This window comes from Oryctolagus cuniculus, chromosome 5 (assembly GCF_964237555.1).
Source record: "Oryctolagus cuniculus chromosome 5, mOryCun1.1, whole genome shotgun sequence".
NCBI lineage: Eukaryota > Metazoa > Chordata > Mammalia > Lagomorpha > Leporidae > Oryctolagus > Oryctolagus cuniculus.
In genome coordinates this window covers 62,313,093-62,338,838 of record NC_091436.1, presented here as the reverse complement: position 1 = coordinate 62,338,838, position 25,746 = coordinate 62,313,093, and the positions used below count along the sequence as shown (strand labels likewise).

The 25,746-nt window shown below is 40.4% G+C and overlaps 1 protein-coding gene across 2 annotated transcripts in view; it reads right to left on the bottom strand.

Annotated features, from left to right (window-relative positions):
- The window catches only part of SESN1 (sestrin 1), a 116,586-nt gene that overhangs the window by 89,413 nt on the left and 1,427 nt on the right, over nucleotides 1-25,746 (bottom strand). The gene's annotated exons all lie outside the window — the stretch shown is intronic.

The window sequence follows — 25,746 nt, the reverse complement described above, 5'->3', positions numbered from 1 at the left end:
ACCAGTAAGCTGCCTGGTGTGGGCCTGCCAGTTTATGATCAGTATCATAAAAAAACTCAAGTACAAATAAATAATCACCAGACACCTCACCAGAGTATCAGCAGAGTGAGAGCAACAAGGTAATGTTTAATCAACAAAATTTTCCATTTGCTGGCTAAAAGCTCCCAAATTTCAATCACGTAAAGTATTCTCTTATTCTCTAAAGTTTAAGGAAAACACATGTAATTTGCAGCAGATCACCCTGGTTTTAGTGGTAGTTCTTAATTTTCTGAGGACCAAAATTTCTCTGAAAATCTGATAAACTTGGGTTCTCTCCCAAGAAAAATGCAGTTAATTATATATAGCTTTTGCATGCAAATTAAGGGCCACAGAAAACCCTTACACTGTAGCATCTTTCAAAATAAATCTATGTTCTTAAATTCTTCTTCTACTCCTTGTAAATTAGAGTGATTCTCATTTACTAATTATTCATTTAAATAATTATTTGCATATCAGAAACATACTTTTGTCATCTGAAACAGTTCTGCAGCAAAACAAAAAAAGGACCTAGCCAGTTGTTAAGAAGTACTTATTTCACAGGGGCTGGCCTTGTGGCGCAGGGGTGAAGCCACAGCTTGCAAAGCTGACATCCTATATTTGAGTGCAGGTTCAAGTCCCAGCTACTCTGCTTCCAATCCAGCTTCCGGCTAATGTGCCTGAGAAGGTAGCAGTTGATGGTCCAAGTGCTTGGACTCCTGCCAAACATGTGGGAAACTTAGATGGAGTGCATGGCTCCTGGCTTTGGCCAGGCCAACAAATGAGCTTGCTTTGTTTTTAATGAGATTTGTGGCATGGTCATGAACACAAAAATGATTCATTATTATTAACAAAGTAATTAAGTGATTATGACCTGGGAGGAAGAATAGAATCTTTTTTTTTTTTTTAAACAGATCTGTGTTTGTTTGTTTGTTTGTTTTCAAAAAGCAGAGTTACAGAGACAGAGGGAAACAGAGAGAGGTCTCCATCCTCTGGTTCACTCCCCAGATGGCTGCAACACCTGGAGCTGGGCCGATCAGGAGCCAGGAGCTTCTTCTTGGTCTCCCATATTGGGAAATGGGTCCAAGCACTTGGGCCAACCTCCATTGCTTTACCAGGCACATCAGGCACATCAGCAGGGAGCGGAATTGGAAGTAGAACAGCTGGGACCCGAACTGATGCCCATATGGGATGCCAGCACTGCAGGCTGAGGCTTAACCTTCTATGCCACAGTGCTGGCCCCTATAAATGCTTTTTTTTAAAGATTTTATTTATTTGAGAGGTAAAGTTACAGAGAGAGGTGGAGACAGAAAGGTCTTCCATCTGCTGGTTCACTCCCCAAATGGCCACAACAGCTGGAGCTGGGCCATTCTGAAGTGAGGAGTGGAGAGCTTCTTCCAGGTCTCCGATCTGGGTGCAGGGGCCCAAGTGCTGAGCCATCCTCTGCTGCATTCCTAGGCCATTAGCAGGGAGCATGATTAGAAGTGGAGCAACCGGGACTCAAACTAGTGCCCATATGGAATGCCAGCGGCACAGGCAGGAACTTAATACCTTTCTAAGCCATAGATCCAGCCCCTATAAATATTTTTTAAGAACTATTTATTTCTGCTTCCCTGAAAGCAGGTTTTATTCTCCAATTTTCTATACATGAATTAGTCATAAACATTTTTATTCTATGATAAGTGATTTTACCTCTATACTCAATGGCTTACAACAAAGATGTTGAATACAATTCTGATCCTTGAAAAACACAAATATAATTTCCTTAAGTCACAAATAAAATTTTTTAAGAGAAAGGTAAGCGTGTTCTTCCTCTAACCCATAGGTCATGAAATACATCCTTAGATTAAAACATTATTAAGGGTTCTATATTATTTTTCAACTTCATGGTGTGTTCTTGGCCTTAATCTATTATTACTACTACACAGGAGAGAGTAGGCAAGCAAAAGAGTAACTTTTGATATTTCATGCCCCATGTTTCATTATATAACAATTGAATCATAGCCTGGTAGAGTTGCCATTAATATAACAATTCCAAATTATCACATGGCTTATATAAAGAGTTAAAAATAAATACAGCTATGAAAAATGCGTATTATGAAAACACTATTAATGGGTTTCAAAAAATGTTTATGCTAGAATAAACATATCTTTGAATTCCATTTTACTGAAACTTTTTGAAGTACCCTCTTACATACTTAAACAAGACTAGCTGTCTGTGAGTCAATCTGAATTATAAGAGGCTAAGACAATATGAGAATATAAGAACAAAATGAGAATCATTTGAAAAGTACATTCGAGGGTCGGCATTGTGGCATAGCAAGTAAAGTCACTGCTTGTCATGCCCATCCCAAAGGGGTACCAATTCGAGTCCTGGCTACTCAACTCAGTGTACCAAGAGATGGAAGACATCTCTCTTTCTCTTGCTCTGCCTTTCAAAAAAAAAAAAAAAAAAAAAGCACACTATATCTAGTTGGTTTTTTTAAAAAATATTTTATTTATTTATTTGAGAGGCAGAGTTACAGAGAGAGGAAAAGACACAGAGAAAGGCCTTCCATCCACTGGTTCACTCCACAAATGGCCACAATGACTGGAGCTGGGCCAATCCTAAGCCAGGAGCCAGAAGCTTCTTTAGGGTCTCCCACATGGGTGCAGGGGCCCAAAGACTTGGGCCATCTTCCACTGCTTTCCCAGGCCATAAGCAGAGAGCTGGATCATAAGAGGAGCAGCCAGGACATGAACTGGCGCTGGTATGGGATGTTGGCACTGCAGGCAGAGGTTTAGCCTGCTATGCTACAGCACCAGCCCCATCTTGTTGATATTTTTTCAATATAAACAGTAACATTTGAATTGAGCAGAAGTAGGAAAATTATAAATAGGTAAATTTATAATATTGCATTTGATATAATCAATAACAATTTTCTTTTCAAAAGGCAGTATAGCATTGAATTTAATGGGACATATTCTGGAGCCCACATGCCTGGGTTTAAACACCAGCGCTGCCGTTTACATCAGTCAGGTGAACAGGGGAGTTAGGTGACTTCTCTGTGCTTCAGTTTTCTCTGATTAAATAGCTGAGCTCAATGAATCCACCTACAGAGCTTGGAACGGGACGTGGAAGAAAACCCCCAAGTGCTAGAAGAGAATGTAAGCTCTTTCAAACAGTGTTTTTTATTATTGTTTTAAAAGATTTATCTTTTGAAAGGTAGAGTGACAGGGAGAGCAAAAGCCAGAGAAAAAGAGATGTGATTGTCTCTTTTTCCAGCTGAGGTGTGTGTGTACCTATGTTCTACAGACAGTAGGTAGTTAAATACTTATGGAACGAACAACTGACGTCTCTTTGTTATTAATATAGCTGTTTTCTGGGTAGATGAAAAACTCAACCAGTTAAAGTCAGCTACTTAAACTTGGAAACTTTCCCTCTCTCTCTTGTTCCTCTAAAACAAGATATTCTTAAATTACACACCCAAGTCTTCTCCTGAGGCGTCCAGAATCAAAATGGGATTGGTAAAGATTTCAGCTGAGCAAGGGTGCCACCTAGTGCTCATCAAAGCTATAACAAGCTGAGAATTCAAAATAAATTTAATCCAGTATGATGGAAGACAAAGTGGGGGGTGGGGGACAAACCACAGAGATGCAAATTCAATTAGAAAAAATTTTTTTTCCATTAGCAGCCAAAGTCTTTAAAAGAAAGGTCTCCCTAAATGAAATAAATTAATTTTACCTTTTAAAATAAGCATAAAATTGCAGCTTAAAAAAATTCCCCATCAGAGGAAACATTTCAGAAAAGTATACTGAAGTTCTTCTTACCAGAAAGGCCATTTTCCTATGAACAGAAAATGGTGTATAGTCCCTATCTGCAGTCTTGCTTTTCATAGTTTTGGTTATCTGCCCAGAAATATTACATGGAAAATTCCAGAAATAAACAATTCTTGAGTTTTAAACTATGTGCCACTCTAAGTAGTGTGATGAAATCTCACCCTGTCCTGCTCCATCCTGCCTGGGACATGAATCATCCCTTTGTCCAGTGTATACGCACTGGACATGTTACTTGCCCGTTAGTCACTCAGTAGCCATCTGGGTTACCAGACTGTCAGGGACCGCAAGGCTTGTGTGCAATAATACATCACAAAGCCTGCCATTCACCTCACCTCACCTCACCACATCACACAGCACTATACCATGTGACATGATCACAAGAACAAAGATGAGTACAATATGATATTTTGAAAGACACCATGTCCACATACTGTTTATTAAGCCTATGATTGTAACTGTTCTCTATTATTGTTATTGTTAATCTCTTACTGTCTCTAAAAGTTTATCCTAAGTATGTGAGGAAAAACATATAGCGTTTAGTACCGTCTGGTTTCAGGCACCCACAGATGTCCTGTAACTTTTCCCCTGTGGCCAACAACTGGGGGCTGTGGTATTCAGTTTATTCTCTTTTAAATGTCATGTATTTGGTTTATAAAAAATAGATGTGCTCATTACAAAAATTCTGAAGAAATGCAGAAAAATATAAATCATTGCCAAGAGAGATAACATCTGTTAGGGGTGTGTGTGTGTGTGTGTAAAAATCTCCTTCCTAGATTTAAAATATACATTAAAATAGTTTGATAAGATATTTGGCCAGAGTACTAAAAATGAAAAAGTATAAATAACTAAAATCAAGAGCTTTCCCTATAATTGAAAAACTCTAGTCTTAACTCTACATTGTATTAAATGAGGTAAAATTAAAAAGAAAAGATTGCCCTCAATTATTTCATTATTGCTATATGGTTCTGCAATAGTCAAAACCGATAAGGATTAGACCTTATAAAATAAAATTGTTTAATCTGTTCCCTTTCAGAGAACACTAAATTGACAGTAAAGTATAGTCATAAGTGCTATATGTGGAAGATCTGAATAGAAATATGGGTTTGCACAATATTTAATTTCATTCAGTATTCATTTGAGAATGCCATAGAAGTCTTGGGATCTGTTTCATTTTTCTCCCTTCCCATCACAGACACAGGTAAGATTTGATTCACCGCTCACTGGACAATCGTTGAATGATGAAAGCAGCTCTCTGCCACTTCCTACCTTTTGGATTAATGCTGCTTTACTTTCAGTGTAAAGAATGGGAAGCAGGAAATTTCCTAGGATTACACAGGAATCATGAGGGAGAGAAGAGTCACGGGGGGAGGGAGAAGAAAGAGGAGGTGAAAAAGCTCTAGAGGCAGGCAAGGCCTCTCCCACTGAGACTTGGTGGACCCCAAATAATGAGGGAAGGGAGTCCATTGCCAGGAGGGTCCATCATCTGGAGAATGCCTGAAGGGCTGGCAGGAGTCAGAGACTGGGCTTACACATCACTTCTGGGATATTATTTTGGTTCCTGAGCATATATCCTAAATCACAATTCTTCCCAGGCCCCTTTCTCTCAACACCTAGCTTCAGAAGAGGTTACTATGGTAGGCCACTTTGAAAATGGTTTCCTGGGACCGGCGCTGTGGCATAGCAGGTAGGGCTGCCACCTGCAGTGCCAGCATCCCATATGGGTGCCGGTTCAAGTCCCAGCTGCTCCACTTCTGATCCAGCTCCCTGCTATGACCAGGGAAGGCAGCAGAAGATGCCTCTGTACCTGCGTGGGGGACCAGGAGGAACCTCCTGGCTCCTGGCTTAGGATCAGCACAGCTCCGGCTGTTGTGGCCAAGTGGGGAGGATGGAAGACCTCTCTCTCTCTGTCTCTCCTTCTCTCTCTCTCTCTCTCTGTGTTAACAGTTGACTTTCAAATTAAAAAGAAAAAAGAAAAAAAAAAAAAAAAGGTTTTCTGCTCCAAAACAAAAATGGCTCCCAGTGATTCCCACCTCCTGGTGTTCATCCCCTGAATCACTTCTCATGACGTGCTTCTAATGAAAAGATTAAGGCAGAAATGATGGGATGCCTCTCCCAAGATTAGGCTACAGAGGCTGTGACTTCTGTCTTGCTGATACTATCTGTGACTCTTACATTGCTTCTTCTGATGAAGCAAATGGAGAGGCCCACATGGCAAGGTTTCCAGCCACCTGCCAACAAGAAATTGAGACCTTTAAATCCATCCACCCTAAAGGAACCAATTCTGCCAGCAAACACTGAGTGAGTTTAGGAGTGCATCCTTCACTAGTGGAGCCTTCACATGTGACCACGGCACTGGCAGGCACCTGAATGCAACCTTGAGAGATCATGAACTTGAAGCCGAGATCCCCGCGAAACTCGTCAGATTCTGCAGCCACAGAAATTATGAGAGAATGTGGATTGTTTTAGGATGCCAAATTTGTTATGAAGCAATAACTAGTTCAGTTGTTAATTTAAAAAAAAAAAAAAAAGGCTCTTCAACATTACTAGACCATTTCAAAGGGTCCTCTGGCTTGTGGTGCCAACTGTAGTCACCACCTAAACCTGAGAGCCATTTCTCGCCCATGTCTCCCCTTAGCACATCTGCCTTTTTTTTTTTTTTTTTTTTTTTTTTGAGGAGTGGGTTCACAGATTAGGTTCTCCTCAGTTCATATGCATGGTCTTTCTTTTCTATCTGAGGATGTACCTTCTCCAACATCTGAAATAATTATTAATAGGATACCTGAGCAAAGTTCCTAGCTCCATGCTTCAATGAGACCAGCTTGAAATATTAGTGCCTGTGTAGTTTTTAAGATAACCATCCGGGGCCGGCGCCATGGTGCAGCGGGTTAAAGCCCTGGCCTGAAGCACTGGCATCCCAAATGGGCGCCGGTTCTAGTCTTGGCTGCTCCACTTCTGATTCAGCTGCTATGAACTGGGAAAGCAGTGGAAGATGGCCCAAGTCCTTGGGCCCCTGCACCCATGTTGGAGACCCAGAAGAAGCTCCTGGCTCCTGAATTAAGATTGGCGCAGCTATGGCCACTGCGGTCATCTGGGGAGTGAACCAGCGGATGGAAGACCTCTCTCTCTGTCTCCACCTCTCTCTGTAACTCTTTCAAATAAATAAAATAAATCTTATTAAAAAAAAGATAACCATCCATCTTCACTAAGTATTGTTAATTTTTATTGTTTTTTCTTGTACTTTCTATTTGCTATTTAGCAACTGGTATTAACAGGTCTCACTATTTTAACAAATATTGCAGTACCAATGCCTACAGGCTGAACATCAGTCCCAGTTCATGCTGCAAGGTTAACTCATTACACAAGAATCAAGATCTTAATTCTACTGCCTCTCAGTGAGTTTTAAAGTGCATGAATTTGATATTTGAGGGAAATCTCACTTATTTAATATAATTTTTACAACTTCCTTTAGCCATGCCAATCTTTAAGTTAAGATGGATAACACTACATTGAGAAGGAGCTGTGACAAAAGTTAGAATTACATGTCCATACATGAACTGACAGATGGGACAAGGAAGATAAAAGGGGGCCACTAGAAAGGAAACAAAAATGAGGCCAAAACTGTGTGCAGGAAAGCACAACAGAGCACTCATTACTTCCAGCCAGGCATCAGAGACTTGGTCCGGGCATGCTGGGGATAGAGGCAGTGTACACTTGTGTAAACGAACAGATAAGCTGAGAAGAAAAGTTAATTATTACATTAAAATTTATTTGCTCTATTTAACTGTCTTTTTTTTATCCCAACTCATCCTGATCTTTCCTTGCTCCGAATCACTTTAATACTCTAGATAGTATACAATTTTTCCACAATGATTTTGTCTTCTAATATAAAATACGTGCTCACTGCAAAAATAAAAATGAAAATAAAGGCAATTATAAGAAAAAAGATTCATGGTTAAAAAGAGACTTACAAATCAGAAATGGCTCCCGAGTCCAGAACTCACTATCTGAGTGAAGTTACTGGTTTTCTGGGTCTGTTTTCTCAGCTATAAAAGATAAAGCTCACCTCACAGAATTGTTGTAGCAATAAAATTACAAAGTACAGGGAAATGGGCCTTTAAAGGAAGTGCCCGAGAGCAGTGAAAATTCTCCAGAATACGACTATAAACCACAAATATTAAAAAGGCAATAGTATAACAAAGACTGGGTTTTGTAGGTGTGGCGTGACGCCTCCCCCCCACTACTCCAACCTCATGCCCAGACAATGTCACTGGCAGCGGTACCCCTTCAGGGAACCTGGGGATCCAAGGGAAGCAAGGGCAGCACAGGCTGCATGTGCTTCTTTTCTGTAAGAAACACCTAGCTTTTGAGAAGTTCCTGTGTCCTTGGCCAAACACATCGGGAACTGAATTTAATCTTACAGTGAGCAGGGGCATGCTTGTGCTTACTTGTTCTGTGTGGGGAGGATCTCTTCCTCCAGACCTGCAACCCACTCAACTGCTGCAAACGTTACATGCAAAATGCTTGCCCCCATGCTTAGCATATAGTAGACACTTAAATCACCCCTAACCCCACCCCAAAGAGCACTATCAGTAATACTTTGATGCATGAAAGCATCCTACCTTTCCCCAATAAGACATGTATAGTAGGCTAAAGCCCACTATTTAAAAAATGCCTTTCCCACTTTTCTTCTCAGATAAATATACTTCAAAAAAATTGGGGGGGGGGCAGTGTTATAAGCAGGTAAGGCTGCCACCTGCAGCACTGGCATCCCATATGGGCATTGGTTTGAGACCCGGCTGCTCCACTTCTGATCTAGCTCCCTGCTGATGTGCTTGGGAAGGCAGTTGAAAATGGCCCAAGTGCTTGGGACCCTGCACCTTCTGGGGGACCCAGAAGAAGTTCCTGGCTTTGGTCTGGCCCAGCCTTGGCTGTTGTGACCACTTGGGGAGTAAACCAGATGGAAGATCTCTCTCTCTCTCTCTGTAACTGTACCTTTCAAATAAATAAATCAATCTTAAAAAAAATTTTCATGAACAAAAGTAGTCCTTTATATGCATACCATAATTTAATTATTGCCTTACTATTGGGTATTTAGATTATTACCCATGATAATACATTTCTATCATAAACAGAACTATAGTGATTATCCTCATGTACAAATCCCTTTGAGATGGCTTCTTAGAAGTGGAATTACTATGGGCAGACTTTCAAGGTTTTGACGAATATCTAAACTGCCCTCTTTCAGGCTAGCTATATGATACACTTTCCCATCAGCAATTGCACTGTTACTAACATATTACCCTAAAATTTTACATTTTTGGTCACAGTCTTGATTTGTCCTTAATTTTTCCCTCTAAATCATTATAAAATATTTGAGGGAGGTGATTGCTTTTTTTTCCCCCTCCGAAGTGCCAGAAGAGTGTCAGACACAAAGATTTTTTTATTTTGACAGGCAGAGTTACACAGTGAGAGAGAGAGACAGAGAGAGAGAGAGAGAGAGAGAGAGAGACAGAAAGGTCTTCCTTCCGTTGGTTCACCCCCCAAATGGCCACTACGGCCGGCGCACCACGCCAATCCGAAGCCAGGAGCCAGGTGCTTCCTCCTGGTCTCCCATACGGGTGCAGGGCCCAAGCACTTGGGCCATCCTCCACTGTCTTCCCGGGCCACAGCAGAGACTAGACTGGAAGAGGAGCAACCGGGACAGAGCCGGCGCCCCGAGCAGGACTAGAACCCAGGGTGCCAGCGCCGCAGACAGAGGATTAGCCTAGTGAGCCGCGGTGGTGTCAGCCTAGACACAAAGATTTAAAATGACTTCTTGTGGCTGGCATTGTGTTGTGGAGTAAAAGGTTAAGTTGCTGCCTGCAAAACTGGCATCCCATATGGGCATCAGTTTGTGTCCCTGATGCTCCGCTCCTGATCCAATTCCTTACTAATGTGTCTAGGAAAGCAGCAGAAGATAACCCAAGTGTTTGGGCCCCCGCATCCACATAGGAGACCTGGATGTAGCTCCTGGCTCCCATCTTTGGCCTGGCCCAGCCCTGGCACTGTGGTCATTTGCGAGTGAACCAGTAGATAGAAATTTATCCCTCTAGCTCTCTCTCTCTTTCTGTTACTCTGCCTTTCAAATAAATAAAATAAAACTTTGGGGGCCGGCTTGTGTCATAGCAGGTAAAGTCGCTGCCTGCAGTGTCGGTATCCCATATGGGCGCCAGTTCAAGTCCTGGCTGCTCAACTTCCCATCCAGCTCTCTGGTATGGCCTGGGAAAGCAGCAGAAGATGGCCCAAGTCCTTGGGCCCCTGCACCTGCATGGGAGAACTGCAAGAAGCTCCTGGCTCCTGGCTTCAGATCAGCGCAGCTCAGGCTGTTGTGGCCAATTGGAGAGTGAACCAGCGGATGGAAGATCTCTCCCTCTCTGCCTCTCCTTCTCTCTCTGTGTAACTCTGACTTTCAAATAAATACATAAATCTTAAAAAAATTTTAAAAATAAAATAAAACTTTTAAAAAATGAATTCTTATTTTAATAAAGGAGATTGATTTTGGTTTTCGATGGAGAGGTAGATGAGCTATCAAGGTGCTATGGGTTTCAGGGTAAAAATGACAACCCTGTCATTAAGGATTTTAACAAAGGAGAAGAAACTAGCCATAATTTAGTTTCCAACCAGTAAAAATAAATATGTAGCACAGAAATGAAAGAATAGTTATCTCAGAGTTTGCATGTTAATATGTTACTACACATCTCCCTCCAAAGTTCAAAAAAGAGAGCCATCAAATACTAGTGTAGATTGGAATTAGTCCTTAAAATGAATAATTAGTACTAAGAGAATAACAATAAAACATATCTCTTATTAAGTCTCACTGTTTAATGGAAAGGTCAAGTAAAATTGAAGCCTGGGGTCAATTTTTGTTTAGAAAATTATTTTCTAGGGTGGCACTGTGGCTTAGCGGGTAAAGCTGCCACCTCCAGTGCCGGCATCCCATATGGGCACTGGTTCGAATCCCGGCTGCTCCACTTCTGATCCAGCTCTCTGCTGTGACCTGGAAAAGCAGTGGAAGATGGTCCAAGTCCTTGGGCCCCTGCACCCATGTTGGAGACCCAGAAGAAGCTTCTGGCTCCTGGCTTCTGATCCACACAGCTCCGGCCATTGCAGCCAACTGGGGAGTGAACCAGCAAATGGAAGACCTCCCTCTCTCTCTGCCTCTCCTTCTCTCTCTGTGTAACTCCGACTTCCAAATAAATAAATATTTTAAAAAAATGAAAATTATTTTCTATGTGATACTGAAAAAAAAAAAAAAACTAAAGTGTTTGCCTCCCGTTCATATTCCAATATCAACATGAGCCCAGTAATGCAAGTTATCTTTAAATCCTCAACATCTGAAGAAGCTGAACTGAGCTTTAAGGTAGCACAGTTATTCCCCAGTATCCACAGGGGAATGGATTAGTTGCAGGAGTCCCCAGGATACCAAAATTCACAGATGCTCCAGTCCCTACATGGCACCTACAACTATGAGTTGAAGCTATTTTATGCTTAGTGATACATCTACAATAGGATTTACATTTAGAAAATATGGAGTGTTCAAAAATCTACAGCACAAAACAGGCAACAAAGTTAAAAGCACTTGAACAATTCTCTTAATTCAGATATCCACTTCAAATTGCATAATTTGTTAAAATCATCACATAACTTAGGTGAGCTCACAATGTCAAACATCAAGATTAAACTATTCCAATTTAAGCAGGTAAATGCTGAATTCTGGAAAGGACATGGAAAAACTACTTTTCTACAACTGTTTAAACAAACACAATCTTTTATGTTTTTAACAACAATTTTCCAAAATAATTGAAAAAAAAAAAAAAAACAGAAGAATCTGAAAACTTTTAAGTATGCCTGGGAGACAATACAAATGGAAAAATCATTTCTATATGAGCTCAAGTGTAATTATACAATCTGGGCTTGATTTCTAAAAAAGACAATTGAGGCTCCTTTTCTTTTTAGCTGTAAACAACTTACTGTATGACATGTAATGCAATACCATATTTTGGGAGATTTTAAACATTCATAATCCACAGGAAAAATACTCAACACTCCTACACTGTTTTTTTTTTAAGCCCACAATAGTGCAGTCTTTCAGCTACAAAACTAGAAGCCAGCTATAAAACCAGTACTTTTCCACTAGAGTCACTTGCGGGCGGGGAAGGGGACGTTCAGCCCTGCAAACGTTAGGGTCTAAAATAAGATCATTGCAAGGAGTTACTACAACACTTGCACTGCCAGCACTGTCATGGCAACAATGAACTAGCTAGGAGAATGCTCTTTTAACATTCAAAGCTAATCTTGAGTCTATTACTCATGGAAATATACCAAATTTTCTTTGGGGTAGTGCATTAAAGAAGTCATCCTGCTTAGAATCTCTACAAGATAAATCTTTTATATACCCTATTTCCAGGATCACTGTCCAGACTCCTGGCAATCAGCTGAAATTGATAATGACAACATAATGAAAAGTACACACCACAGAGAAACAGGAAGATTCAGTAGGGTTAAGCTACAATTTCAGATGGGTCAGTGTTTAAATAAGAATTTGATATGCAATTTAACAACATCTGAGATTGTGGTTTCTTCTAGAAATATCAGAATTTTGAGTTTCATCTTGAAGGAAAAATAATATGGAAAAAGAGCAGTATATTTTCACTGTTAGGAATCTTTATTTATTAAATTTGTATTCCAATAATGTGATTTAATGATGAACAGACGGATTCTTCAGTCCCATGAATTGGGCTTGAAATTTGGCTCTTCATTTACTATGATATCTTGTGCAAGTTACTTATCCAAATTCTGTGCTTTGATTTTTCATAATACACAAATGGGGATAATAATATCACCTTTATAATGTGAAAACTGGATAAAATATGAAAAGGGCTAAGAACTAGGCTTAATGTACAGAATGCCTATTCTTTTTATAGCCAAAAGCATACAGACCACTGAAGACGATTTAAAATAACTTGGCACATTTTACAGTAGAAAGGAGTCAACTGCTACCACCACACTGCTCCTCATACTCCCCCAAGCCATATATCCACCCCGATATGTAAGAGATAATGAGACATGCATGGGAACTTAGGAGGGGCCCCAAAGGCACCTGCCACATGCTATTAAACAAATCTTAGATATCAAACATGAATACAAAATCTCAAGTCCTGTCACCTATTACAGGGTATATTTTTGGCAATGTAATCTTTGCTTACTTATATCACTCTAAATTATATCAAGTTCTCTGGTCTGGTGAGAGTGCAAAAACTGTTTGGGGGACTTTCTGCTTAATATGCCAGGCCCTCACTGGCAGCTCTTGTGTCCTAAGTAGACCCTCCAGGCAAGCACTGCCTGTAGACAGTGACTTGCTGGGAGTATTAGACATGAATCCACCAGCCTCACAGGATTACTGACAACACTGGCATACAAGCCCTCACTTGCTTTCCTATATCGTGTGTCCCTGAAGACATACTGAAAAAAAAATTTTTTTTATGTGAGTGGCAGAGAAACAGAGAAAATGAGAAGGGAGGAGGATAGGAGAGGGAGGGAGAAGGGCAGAGAGAAAGACAGCAAGAGCACTCCCCCATTTGCTGGTTCATTCCCCAAATGCCTACAGTGGTGGTGGTTTTGGTTGAGGGGGTAAGAGGTGCACTTAGTTAGGAGACAAGTACTCAATCCAAGTCTCCTATGTAGGTGGCAGGAATCCAACTACTTCAGCCACCACTGCATCCTCCCAGCATCTGCATTAGCTGGAAGCTGGAGTCAGGAGGTGAGTGTCAAACCCAAGTACTCTGACATGGGATGCAGGTGTCCTAACAGGCTTTTAACTACTAGGCTAAATGCCCATCCCTGATGATAAATTGGAAAGTCAAATGTTTCTAAGTGTAGTAACAGACATTAAATAAGGAGAACCCAGTCCCCAGAGAGCTAAAATATTTATGAAATCATTAATTTATGGTTCCTATGGGGTGCTATTTCTCCTAAGACAAGACAACTTGAAAAGCAGGTGAAAACTGTCTCGGTTGCTGGAGACTTGGGAAACTCGAAGGGCATACTGAGCCAGAGGGTTCAACTTCCCAGCCCCTCCCTCAGAGGGAGTACTAAGAGTTAACATTCCCTGAGCACTTACTGGTTTCCAGTAAGCACTGCACATGTTACCTCACAACTCTGTGAGAGAATTAAGGCTTAAGGAGGTTACGTAACTTGCCCCAAGTCACAGACTTTGGCAGAGCAGCACTTAGACCCAGGGTTGACTAATTCCAGCCTGTAGTCTTGCCTATAATCCTCTAAAGCTGTCCAGGCACTGAGGAGCAAGCTTTAGCCATGGACCTCTCAAAGTGTACTTGGCCATCTGGATGACACATGCAGCTGCCTGTTACCCCTTCCCACTGGTGCCATGCTGGCATACCAAAATGCTGCTAGCCCTCAATGAGGGAGTGGCTGTTACAGATCTGCCATCAGCCCATCAGCCCTACTGTAAACTTCAGACAGTGCTGACGTCCGTGCAAGTCCAACACTCACCCTGGGGCAGTGTCTGGTTAGGAAGACCCCAAGACACAGCTGGACATCACATCAGCATTATCAGCTAATGTACGGAAACTGAATTTAATGTGACAAAAGGCAATTAGTGGTATTGATATACACAGATACAAAATGTGGGATGTATGAAAATAGAATACATAAAAGGCAAGGCTGACCATTCCTAAAGTAATGCCAGTTTGGAATCCAGCTCATTAGCTCTAAGACTTAAGCTAACCATCATCACCATCACCAGTATTTATTGAGCACTTATTGTGTGCCAGGCCCACTTCTACATGTTCATTTTATTCCTTTTTCTTTTTTAAATATTTATTTATTTGAAAGGCAGACTTAGAGACAGAGAGAAAGAGTATGACTCACTCACCAAATAGCCACAAAATACTTCAGAGTGGTTTAAAGATCATGGGGGTTTACCAGCCATGTGCTCATGAATAAGTAATAAATAAACCTCCATCATCTCAGTTTCCTCATCTGTGAATTGACATTTTACTATCTACCTTGTGAGTAGATTGTAGAAGTTAGAGATGATATTGGTACAGCATTCTGTAATCTTCAGAATACGGTACAAGTTAGTTATGACTAACTCTTTGAACTTCTGTTTACTTATCTGCAAAATGAAGATGGCAATAACTCTAACCTCACAGAGTAGTTTTAACAATCAAATAAAAGGGGTCCACGTTGTGGCATAGTGGGTAAACCCGCCTGTGATACTGGCATCCATATGGGTGCTGGTTTGTTCCAGCTGCTCCACTTCCAATCCAGTTCTCTGCTAATGGCCTGGGAAGACAGCAGAGAATGGCCCAGGTACTTGGGGCCCTGCCACCCATGTGGGAGACCTAGATGAAGCTCTGGGCTCCTGGCTTCGGACCAGCCCAGCTCCACCCATTCCAGCCATTTGGGGAGTGAGCCCCTGGATGGAAGACCTGTCTCTCTCTAACTCTGCCTTTCAAATAAATTAATTAATTAAAAAAAAAAAAAAGGCAACCCTCAGGACCAGTGTTGTGGTATAGCAGGTAAAGCCTCAGCCTGTGACACCAGCACCCCATATGGGTTCTGGTTTGTGTCCCAGCTGCTCTACTTCCTATGCAGCTCTCTGCCAATGTGCCTGGGAAAGCAGAGGAAGAGGGCCCAAGTGCTTGGGCCCTTGCCAACCATGTGGAAGACCTAAAAGAAGCTCCTGGTTTCTGGCTTCAGATCACCCCAGCTCCGGCCTTTGTGGCCATGTGGGGTATGAATCAGTGGATGGAAGATGTGTGTGTGTGTGTCTAACTCTACCTTTCAAATACATAAATAAATAAATCTTAAAAAAAAAAAAAAAGAAACCTAGAGTCTGGGAGCATGCATTTGATTTAGCAGTTAAGACACCACTTAAGATGCCTGCATCCCATATTAGAGTGCCTGCAGTTAAGTCCTGCCCCTGCTTCTGATCCACTTTCCTGCTATTGCACACACTGGGGAGCAGCAGATGATGGCTCAAGTCTCTACTATCCATGTGGGAGAGGTTGACTGAGTTCCAGGTTCTTGGCTTTGGTTTGGCCCAGATGTCTAAAGCAAGTGGGGAGTGAACCAACAGTTGGAAGATCTTTCTCCACCTGTCTGTCTCTCTGCCTTTCATATAAGTAAACAAGTAAATAAAATTTTTATAAATTTTTTAAAGATGTATTTATTTATTTGAAAGGTGGAGTTACAGAAAGGGAGAGGCAGATAGAGAGAAAAGTCTTTCATCCACAGGCCCACTCCCCAAATGGCCATAACGGCCAAGCCTGGGCCAGAGCAAAGCCAAGAGTCAGGAGCCTCCCCCAGCCTCCCACATGGGTGCAGGGGCCCAAGCACACAGGCCATCCTCTGCTGCCTTCCCAGGCACATTAGCAGGAAGCTGGATAGGAAATGGAGCAGCTAGGACTCAAACTGGTACCCATATGGGATGCCAGCACTGCAGGAGGCAGCTTAAACTGCTATAGTTCAGCCTCATAAATAAATTTTTTTAAATGTAAAGTAAAATCTTTGTTAAAGGAAGTGAAACTTTTATTTCCTATGTCAAAAAAATAGTGTTTGGCATATAGTTGGTATACAATCAATATCACATGAATGAAATGAGAATAAATAATTCAGTAGGTTCAATGGTAAAATCTAAACGGCCCCATAACATTGCAATTATTTTTCATACTCAGAACCTCTGTCATAACAAAACTGAATAGATAGGTTATATTTCATAATTTGTCAATGTATTAACTTGTTAGATTAAAAAGCAGATAAATCTTAATTTAAAAAGTAATCAGTATCAATGATTTTGACATTTAATTTTATAAAAAACTGCATCATTTAATTTGCTTTTTACTTTTGAAAAGTTTCTCTTAAGTATGTCCTTCAAAACTATTGAACATATCACCCTACCACTATTTTGCAAGGCTTAGTCTTTATCACATGATCGGAAGAATTTCTTGCTGTGTTTAGGCTATGAATAGCATTTGAAAAATTACTCAGTTATAATTATAGACAGCTAACACCTGCCAACTTGCTAGAAAATGAAATCATTTAAAATTTAAAGACAAGTGTGTAATCCTTGTCAAACTGAAGTACCAAAACAGTCAATGCTCACTTTTTGTAGGGCAAACTAAGATTCTAATTAGACTTTACTGAATGTTACACACAGAATTAATAAATCATCCCAGCCATATGGCTTATTTTTAAAAGGCATATATATTTGTTAGCTTGTCAATTGAAACTATTTTTCTGTTAAAACACTGTGTGAATACTACTCACTAAATGAATGTTTAGTAAACAAATACATATGAAAGTTCATTTGGATAATGTAACTCACAAAGCTCACATATAAATTTTATTTCTCATTAATATGGCTTAAAAGTTTAAGAAGTTATCTTCAGATCACTTGATAATATATGAGTAAGTAATAATTTATAATTCTAGGAAGACCTTTCATTTTTTAAATTATAATTAGGGTAAGGAGTAGCCATTTAGCCTACCAGTTAAATGGCTAATTAGGATGCCCATTTCTGATGTCCCACATCAGAAGGTGAGATTTCAATACCTACCTTCTTAACTCCAGCTTCCTGCTAAGGCAGACCCTCAGAAGCAAGGTGATAGCTTAAGTAGTTGGGGTTCTGCCACCCATGTGGGAGATCTGGATTGAGTGCCTGGCTCCCTGTTTTGACCACAATGGCTATTTTCATCATTTGGAAAGTAGGCTAGAAGACTGAACATCTCTCCCCTCACCCCTTGAATACATAAAATTTTAAAATAGATTAAGATTGGGGTCAGCACAATGGTACAGTAGGTTAATCCTCCACCTGCGACGCCGGCATCCCATATGGGCACTGGTTCTAGTCCTGGCTGCTCCACTTCCAGTCTAGCTCTCTGCTATGCCCTGGGAAAGCAGTAGAAGATGGCCCAAATCCTTGGGCTGCTGCACCCATATGGGAGACCAGGAAGAAGCTCCTGGCTTCGGATCGGCGCAGCTCCAGCCATTGCGGCCAATTGGGGAATGAACCAACAGACGGAAGACCTTTCTCTCTGTCTCTCCCTCTCACTGTCTGTAACTCTACCCCTCAAATAAATAAATAAAATCTTTAAAAAAAAAAAAAGGGTAAAATTAAAATAAAATAAAACTGAGGCCAACACTGTGCTGTGGTAGGTTGAGCCATGGCCTGCAAGTCTGGCAACCCATATGAGCACTGATTTGAGTTCTGGCTGTTCCACTTCTGATCCAGCTCCCTGCTGTTGCACCTGGGAAAGCAGCAGAAGATGGCCAAAGTGCTTGGGCCCCTGCCACCCATGGGGAGACTTGAAAGAAGCTGCTGGCTTTGGCCTGGCCCAGCCCTGGTCGTTGTGGCCTTTTGGGAAGTGAACCAGTGGATAGAAGATCGATCCCTTCCTCTCTCTCTCTCTCTCTACCCCTTCTCTCTGCAAGTCTGCCTTTCAAATAAATCTTTTAAATAAATCTTTCAAAAATAAAAATATCTAGGTTTTCCAAGATAATTACATATTTCATTGCATTCCATGAGATTTTTTTACAAAGTTAAATAAAACATTAGAGCATGAAAAGATACACTTTTTACGTTGTCAAAATTCATTTTTTTTATAAATTCAAGCTTGTTTTTAATCTATTTGAAAAGTATGTCACAAACTGAGTTAAGCAGTAACACACACACAGCATTTAACAATAAGATGTCAATTAGGGTTGTTGAGATGGCAGGCATGGGTGTTGTGGCATAGCAGATTAAGCTCCAGCTTAAGGGACCCAAGTCCTATATTGGAATGCCTGGTGCAAGTTCTGGCTACACTGTCTTCCAGTCCAGCTTTCTGCTAATGCACCTGGGAGACAGCAAATGCTGGTCTATGTACTTGGATTCTTGCCACCCACATGGGAGTTCCTGGCCCCTATCTTCCGCCTGACCTAGCTCTGGCTGTTGAGGGAATTTGGGGAGTAAACCAGCAGATGGAACATGTCCTTCTCTCTTTGTCTCTCCTTCTCTGCCACTCTGCATTTCAAAAAAATAAATAAATATTGATGGGACACTGGAATCAGGAGCAGCTGATTATGGGATATGGGCATCTCAATAAGCATCTTAACCACTAGGTCAAACACTAACCTCCAAAACAAGCATCCTTTGAAAACTTTTTTCCTCTATATGCTAGCTTTATGGTAAATGTATCTTTATCAACAATTATTTAAGTGGGTATATTAATGAAATTTGTCAACATTGGTTTAAGTGAGTGTAGGAACCAAAAAAAAAAACAAAAAAAAAAAACAGCCAAGGATGAAATAATGTTCCCACACCGTGACTATCTGAACCATATAGCTTAATGCTTTATTTATTTATTTATTTTCATTCACTTGAAAGGCAGTGAGAGAAAAAGAGAGGGAAAAGGGGAAGGAGATGGAGAAGGAGGGGGGGAGGGAGAGAGGGAAAGAGAGACAGAGATATGGGATCTTCCATCAGCTGGTTTACTTCCCAGATGCCCTCAACAGTCAGGGCTGGGCCAGGCTAAAGATAGGAGCCTGGAACTCCATCCTGTCCCTCACATCGATGGCAGGGACCCCAATACTTAGGCCATCATCCACTGCCTTCCCAGACCCATTAGCAGGAAGCTGGATCAGAAGCAGAGTATCAGGGACTCAGATCTTTGCTCTATTACGGGATGCTCATGTCCCAAGGAGTGGCTTCATTCACTGTGCCACAAAACTGGCCCCAACCTGTTTATAAACATGAAAAATTCTTATGACCAACATGTAACAGTAAACAGAACCTATACTTTTCAATTTTTAAGTGATTTAGAATATTTTATTATATCCAAGATTCCACAGGCACTCTCTGCCAGCTCCAAGTTTCAATACATCTTTAAGTTGGTTGTTTGAATTATTTATTACCTATTCAAATGGTAAAAAGATACTTTACAAAGTTCTAAGGCTTGGAAAAAGGAAAATAAATATAGCTGTGAAACAAACAGAGCATCACACTTACTTTCTGAATTGTCTATTCCAGAAATAATCTGTATATATGGTACTTTAAAGGCTTATAACTAAAGGTGAAAAAAATTCTAACTAAGCAAAACTATTGTTTCAGAGGATCTCACGTGATGTCATGAACCACCCATTAGCTGAAAGGTAATACATGTTTAACATCTAATTTGCATATAAAATAGTGCATCCCATTTATAAGCAAAATTATGTTAGAGAAATATTTTTAAAATTAAACATTTTGGTTTTTTCATGTTAGAAGTTATTTGGGGCATGGAATAGAAATAAAATACACGAAATCTGAGAACTTGAAAAGGTTTCCTTGTTTCGATGTTTCTGAAGAGTCCCAACAAAAGAGCAGGATATATTTATATATATAAAGAGGACAGTAAGGGTAGACACTGCAGATATGATTCGTCCTGTATGCCAGAGTTTCTGGTTTTTGTTTTTTAAAGACTGCTTCTTTACTGAGTCTTCAAACCATTTAGGGGGAATAAAAAGATTTACTTTCAGTTTCTTCACACTGTCTACCCAAAGAACAACACCCCCCCCCCACACACACACACCTTCAAAAACAAAAACAAAAACAAAGCCCTAAGAGTAAACGGTGTTGTCCTCTAGCTCAAAAGCAGGGAAAGAAAGTGACCAAGGAGAAGGAAGAAGAGAAAGCACTGATTGGACAAGTAAGCCACGGGCTTTCTGAGGAAAAAAGATCAAGTTTTTAGGGCATCCATAAAATAAAAAAGGCCAGAAAACAGTGGATACAGAAGAGAGACACAAAGCGTAAATATTGAAAAAGGACTCTTATATTTGCTGTGATACCTAAGAGTCAGCAGTGAATGTTTGAGATGCACAACCTTTAGCTTTTGGCTTTGAGTAGATGGCAGTAAAAAAGAAATCAAAGCAAAGCAATCATTTCAAAAAACCAAGTTTGCTTCTAAAATGCCCCTATTCTGTTACAGGTTATATTTCATAGCTCTATTATAAATAAATGAAGTGCACTTTGAACAAAATCTAAATGACACCTAGATCAAGTGATAAATTAGTTAGATACATGTATAGCTTTGAAAAGGACACCTCTAAGTAGACCTTCTGTCCCCTTCCTTTCTCACCAACAGAATTCTCTGTTAAAGCAATCAGGGGTTGGCGGAGAGGGTCTCCTAGCCCTTAGGGTTGAAAACTCATTCGTCCAAATTAAAAATAGAAATGTTCAATTTCCTTGCCAGTGACTGGCTTTAAAAGGACACATGACCCAATCCTGGCCAATAGAAATCCAGAGGAAGTCTGCTGGAGGGTTTCTGGGAACAGCTTTTCTTCTTTGATAGACACAAGGGAAGAAATTATTTTCTTCTTAGCTGCAGATGGTCATGACTGCATGTGGGCCTGGAACTGCTGTAGCAGCCTTGCAACCATGAGGAGAGACATCAATTACCAGGCTGAGCAAAGGAGAACAAAAACAGATGGAAAGCAAAAGGGTAATGTAGCTGAGCCACTGAATCAATTAATCAAGCACAGAATTGCCCAACCTCCAGATCTATTTTGTGAAATAAACTTATTGTTAGATCTACAAACTTGAATTATCCAACTGGATACCAACTAGATACTCCAACTCCACCTGCAATTCTAACAACTGCAGAAGTACATCAAACTCAGCAACTGTTTCAATTACTTCACTAAATGACAGTCTTCCTACCCACCAAATAAAATATTTTGCTACTATCCTCAACTCCAAAACTTGAATCTATTGGCCCAATGTGCAGCAAGCCAATCACTGACATCAGGTTGGTGGAAGAAAGTAGTTATTTATTTGCAAAGTACACAGCAAGGAGTACTTGCAGCTGTCATTTAATTGCTGACTCCCTGAGATGTTAAGGATATAAAATCTTATAGGTTGAAGCTGGGGTTGACAGGTGCATGTTCAGTTCATGAATGGGTGTCTGGTTGGCCCACAGTACTCGTGTTCCTCCTTCGATTGGGCAGTGAATGAATAGCCATCCTGGTCTTTTGGGAATTGTGATGATGGCAAAGTGGGCTCCAGTGGGTCTGAGGGCTGTGTGCAGGTAATAGTTACTTTTTGCTTAGTGCCTGGGGTTCCCGAAAAAGAACGCCCAAGACAAGACCTAACATCAAGATGTTATCAATAGAGGAGATAAATGACCTTATGAGAGACCCTTATCTGAGATCCTATGGGACCAGCTGGACCTAATGCACTACTCCCTCAATTTGGTGAATTAATTTTAGTAGAGGTTGGTTTGCAATCATCAAAGCAGTGCAAAGAAAACTCATTAGTCAAGGGGAGCTAAGGGAATGAGACAGACACTGTGGAAGACTAGGGTCTGGTGGTGTGTAGTATCTGCATCAGAGGCACTCTATAAGGGCTCACTTTCATTACTTAAGTCAAAATTTTCTATTGTAAGCCAAATTACTTCCAGACAGTGCTAACTGCTTGCAAGTTTACACGAAAACTTAAGAGTTGTCCTTTTTCATACTATAGAAAAATGATTGAATGATTATTCCTGGAAAAGGACTTGGTTATTTAGGGTACTCATCATCTTGTAATACTCAAATGTACTTACATTTTCCCCATAATTATATGCATCACCAACACTATAGTTCACCAATGAATTATATTAGTAAAGTGGGCCAGTGTTATTATTTCTGATCCTTTAGGCAAGTAAGAGTATCAGAAAGGTGTTATGATTTTAGGTTTTTTTTGTTTGTTTCTAAATCCAGCATAAAGTCTCCTCTGAGAATAAAGGACCTTCAGTAACAAATAATGATCTTCCAGTCCTGACTACATTGGCACAAAACAGTTCTCAAAAATATGTGGGATGGATTTATATGTGTTGTTGATGGCAAGTCAATAAATTAAGAACAGGTGTTTAAACAGATGACACTATCTCCAAATGTGCCAATTCTTTACAGGGTAAGCTATTTGGAGTTGAATCCATCCTACCGCCTCTCTCCCATCTCCTCCTTCTCTACAGTGACCTAAGGCAAATAAAGCCTCCGGCAACAGCAGCAGAAACTACACATGTAGCTTAGCTTTTGCTGCGTTACTAATGAATAACAGAACGCATTATGGAGTGTACCTTTGGATTAATATTCCATTTCCCACGTGAGGCTGATGCTGGAGTGTGGGCAGTGAAGTTGGACAGGTAGTGAGAGTCAGATGATACTAAGCATTATGTGACATTCTCAAGAAGTCCAGATTCTATTCCGGTATAAAGGGCTTTAGGCAGGAAAGTATTATAGTCATTTCCTCACTTCAGATAAATGACTCTGCATCCATGTGGAGGATGGCTATAAAGGTGGTGTAAGCCTGGAGAAGTGAGAGATGATAAAAGGAAAACTAGAACAATTGGTAGTGGGGTGGAGGGTAGAAATCCACTTGCGAGCTGTTTCTACTCAGATGTCTCACAGGAGCCTTAACTGCAACATATCTAAGACAACTAATCTTTTCCTTAAGTGGGCCCCTGCCATTCTTGTGTCAGGACATATCTGCACTGTCCACCAACCAGTTCAAGCCAGAAACTTCAGAGCCATCCTTGATTTTATTTTCCTCATCTCCCTACTCCACTTAAATACTATATCCTGTGAATTCTAACTCATTGCTATCTCCCAGGCCCCTTCACCTTTTTCCACTTCTCCTACTACATCCTAGTCCATCATCATTTTTACCATAGACCAGCAGGACAACCTCCTAACTAAAGCTGCACCTCCATTCTTGACCCTGGACTCTAACTAGCTTCTAAAGTGATCCTTCAACACACCATCAATTATATCATCATCTTGCCAAAATCTTCATGGGCTTCTCATTGCTCCTAAGGTAAAGTCTACAACCTTGATTGTGGCCTACAAGCCCCTCTGGAGTCTAGCTCCTGCTTAATAAGAGTAAGACTAGTTGACATTACCAAGCATTTCTCATGTGCTAAGCACCATGCTATGATTTGCAAGCATTATTTTATTCTCACAGCAACTCTGCGAGGCAGGAATTATTCATCATCATACTCATTTTCAGATGAGGAAACTGAGTCAAGGAGAGATTATGTAGCTTATCCAGGGTTGGAGATCTAACAAATTACTGGATCCCAGTCTGCCTGACTCCACAGCATGTGCTCTTAAACTTTCATACTCCCCTCAAACTGCTTGTTTCAACCATACTGCATCCCCCCAGTTCCTAAAACTCATCTGATCTCTCTTGCCATGAGAGCCTCATACATGTTGTTCCCCAGGTCTGGAACATCTCCCTTACAAACTACACTTTGGTATGGATAGGATTTACTCACCAAGTCTCTGTTTAAATGTCACTGCCTCAAGGAAGTCTTCCCTATCTAAAACTAAATATTTTTGTTTACTTCTTTATGATCTGTCTTCTTTCGGAAGAATGTCAAGATTGGAACCACTGGTCCAGTCACCAGAGGTTTAATAAACATTTGTTGCATGAATGCACACATGAATGAATGATGTGGGGTGGAATCTCCCTAAACTGGAAACTTCTTCTATTCAGACTGATAAGAAACAGGAAGAAGGCAAATATAAACTCATTCATCCACTTAAATAATATTTATTTATTAGCTTCCAGGTCGCAGTCAATACTCTTGAGAACTAATAGCCCTCCTGGGGGAGGCAGACACATAAACATGTGATGCTAGCACAATATAACTGCCTGTTATAATTGTGGCAGGACTACAGTACAATAGAGGCAGACATGAAAAAGAGTGTAAGTCTATCAGAAACCTTCACAGCAGAGAAAATTCTTGAATCTTTTTTTGCAGGGTGAATGAGTCCTGAAATACATATCACACAGTTCATGTATTTCATCTCTGATAGAGGAGGGGAGCATCCACCATGTCTCATTTAATTCTCACAACAGCTCTGTGTTGTCACTCCCATTTTATAGATGTGGAAATCCAAGCTAAGAAAGGTCAAGAACCTGGCCGAAGGTTATGCAGTACATTAAAGAAGGAGTAGAATTTGATCCTAGGTCTGACTCAGGTACCCATTTACTTACCATAATATTGCAAACCCTTTACACTGTACTGCACAGACCTGCTTATTTTTATTTTCAATATAACTCTTAAAAATCTGTTATCTGGTTTCCCACTCTGCTATAAATTAGCAGCAAAATGAAAGGTCAGGAAAAGACCAACGTGAAGTAAACTGACAGCACGGGAAAGGACAGAAAACCTATAAAAACTGGTTACAAAAGTCCAAAAAATATGGTACAGTTCTATACACTTCTAAGCAGCACTTGATGTGCATAATGATGACCCCATTGTGAAAAAAAATGGTTGTTACACTCACTAGAATCTGATAGAAAAATAACTTTGTATGCTTAAAGGGGGTAAATTTCAGGTATCTAGAAAATCAATTCCTTTTGGTAACTTTGGATAACTGAACTGTAATAAAGTGTTCGTTAGAATAAACACCCCAAGACCTTAAACAATCTTCACCTGTGGTTATGATTATGTTTCTGTTGCTTTCAGCTAAATTCAAGCCATTACAGAAAAACTGGCAATTTTAGCTTACATACATACCCACGTTAATTATAAAAAAATCTGAAAACTCATACATGACTTTGAACCACATGTATGTGTGGATTGAGCAAATTATAGATTGACAAACAGATAAAGCATCACTGAACATTCTTAATACCTAAAAAACATTATTTTGCTTAAAGAAAAAAAAACCCTCCTAATAAACTTTCTAGTAAGACAGGATAAATTGAGTACAAAATGTGGGGAAATGAAATGGTTTTAATCTGCTGGACTCACAATATAAGTAGGTATGTACATGAAAAAGAAACAACTTAGGCAGACACAGAGAAAGCTGGTCAAGTAATTTATCATAAAAGTGTTAAC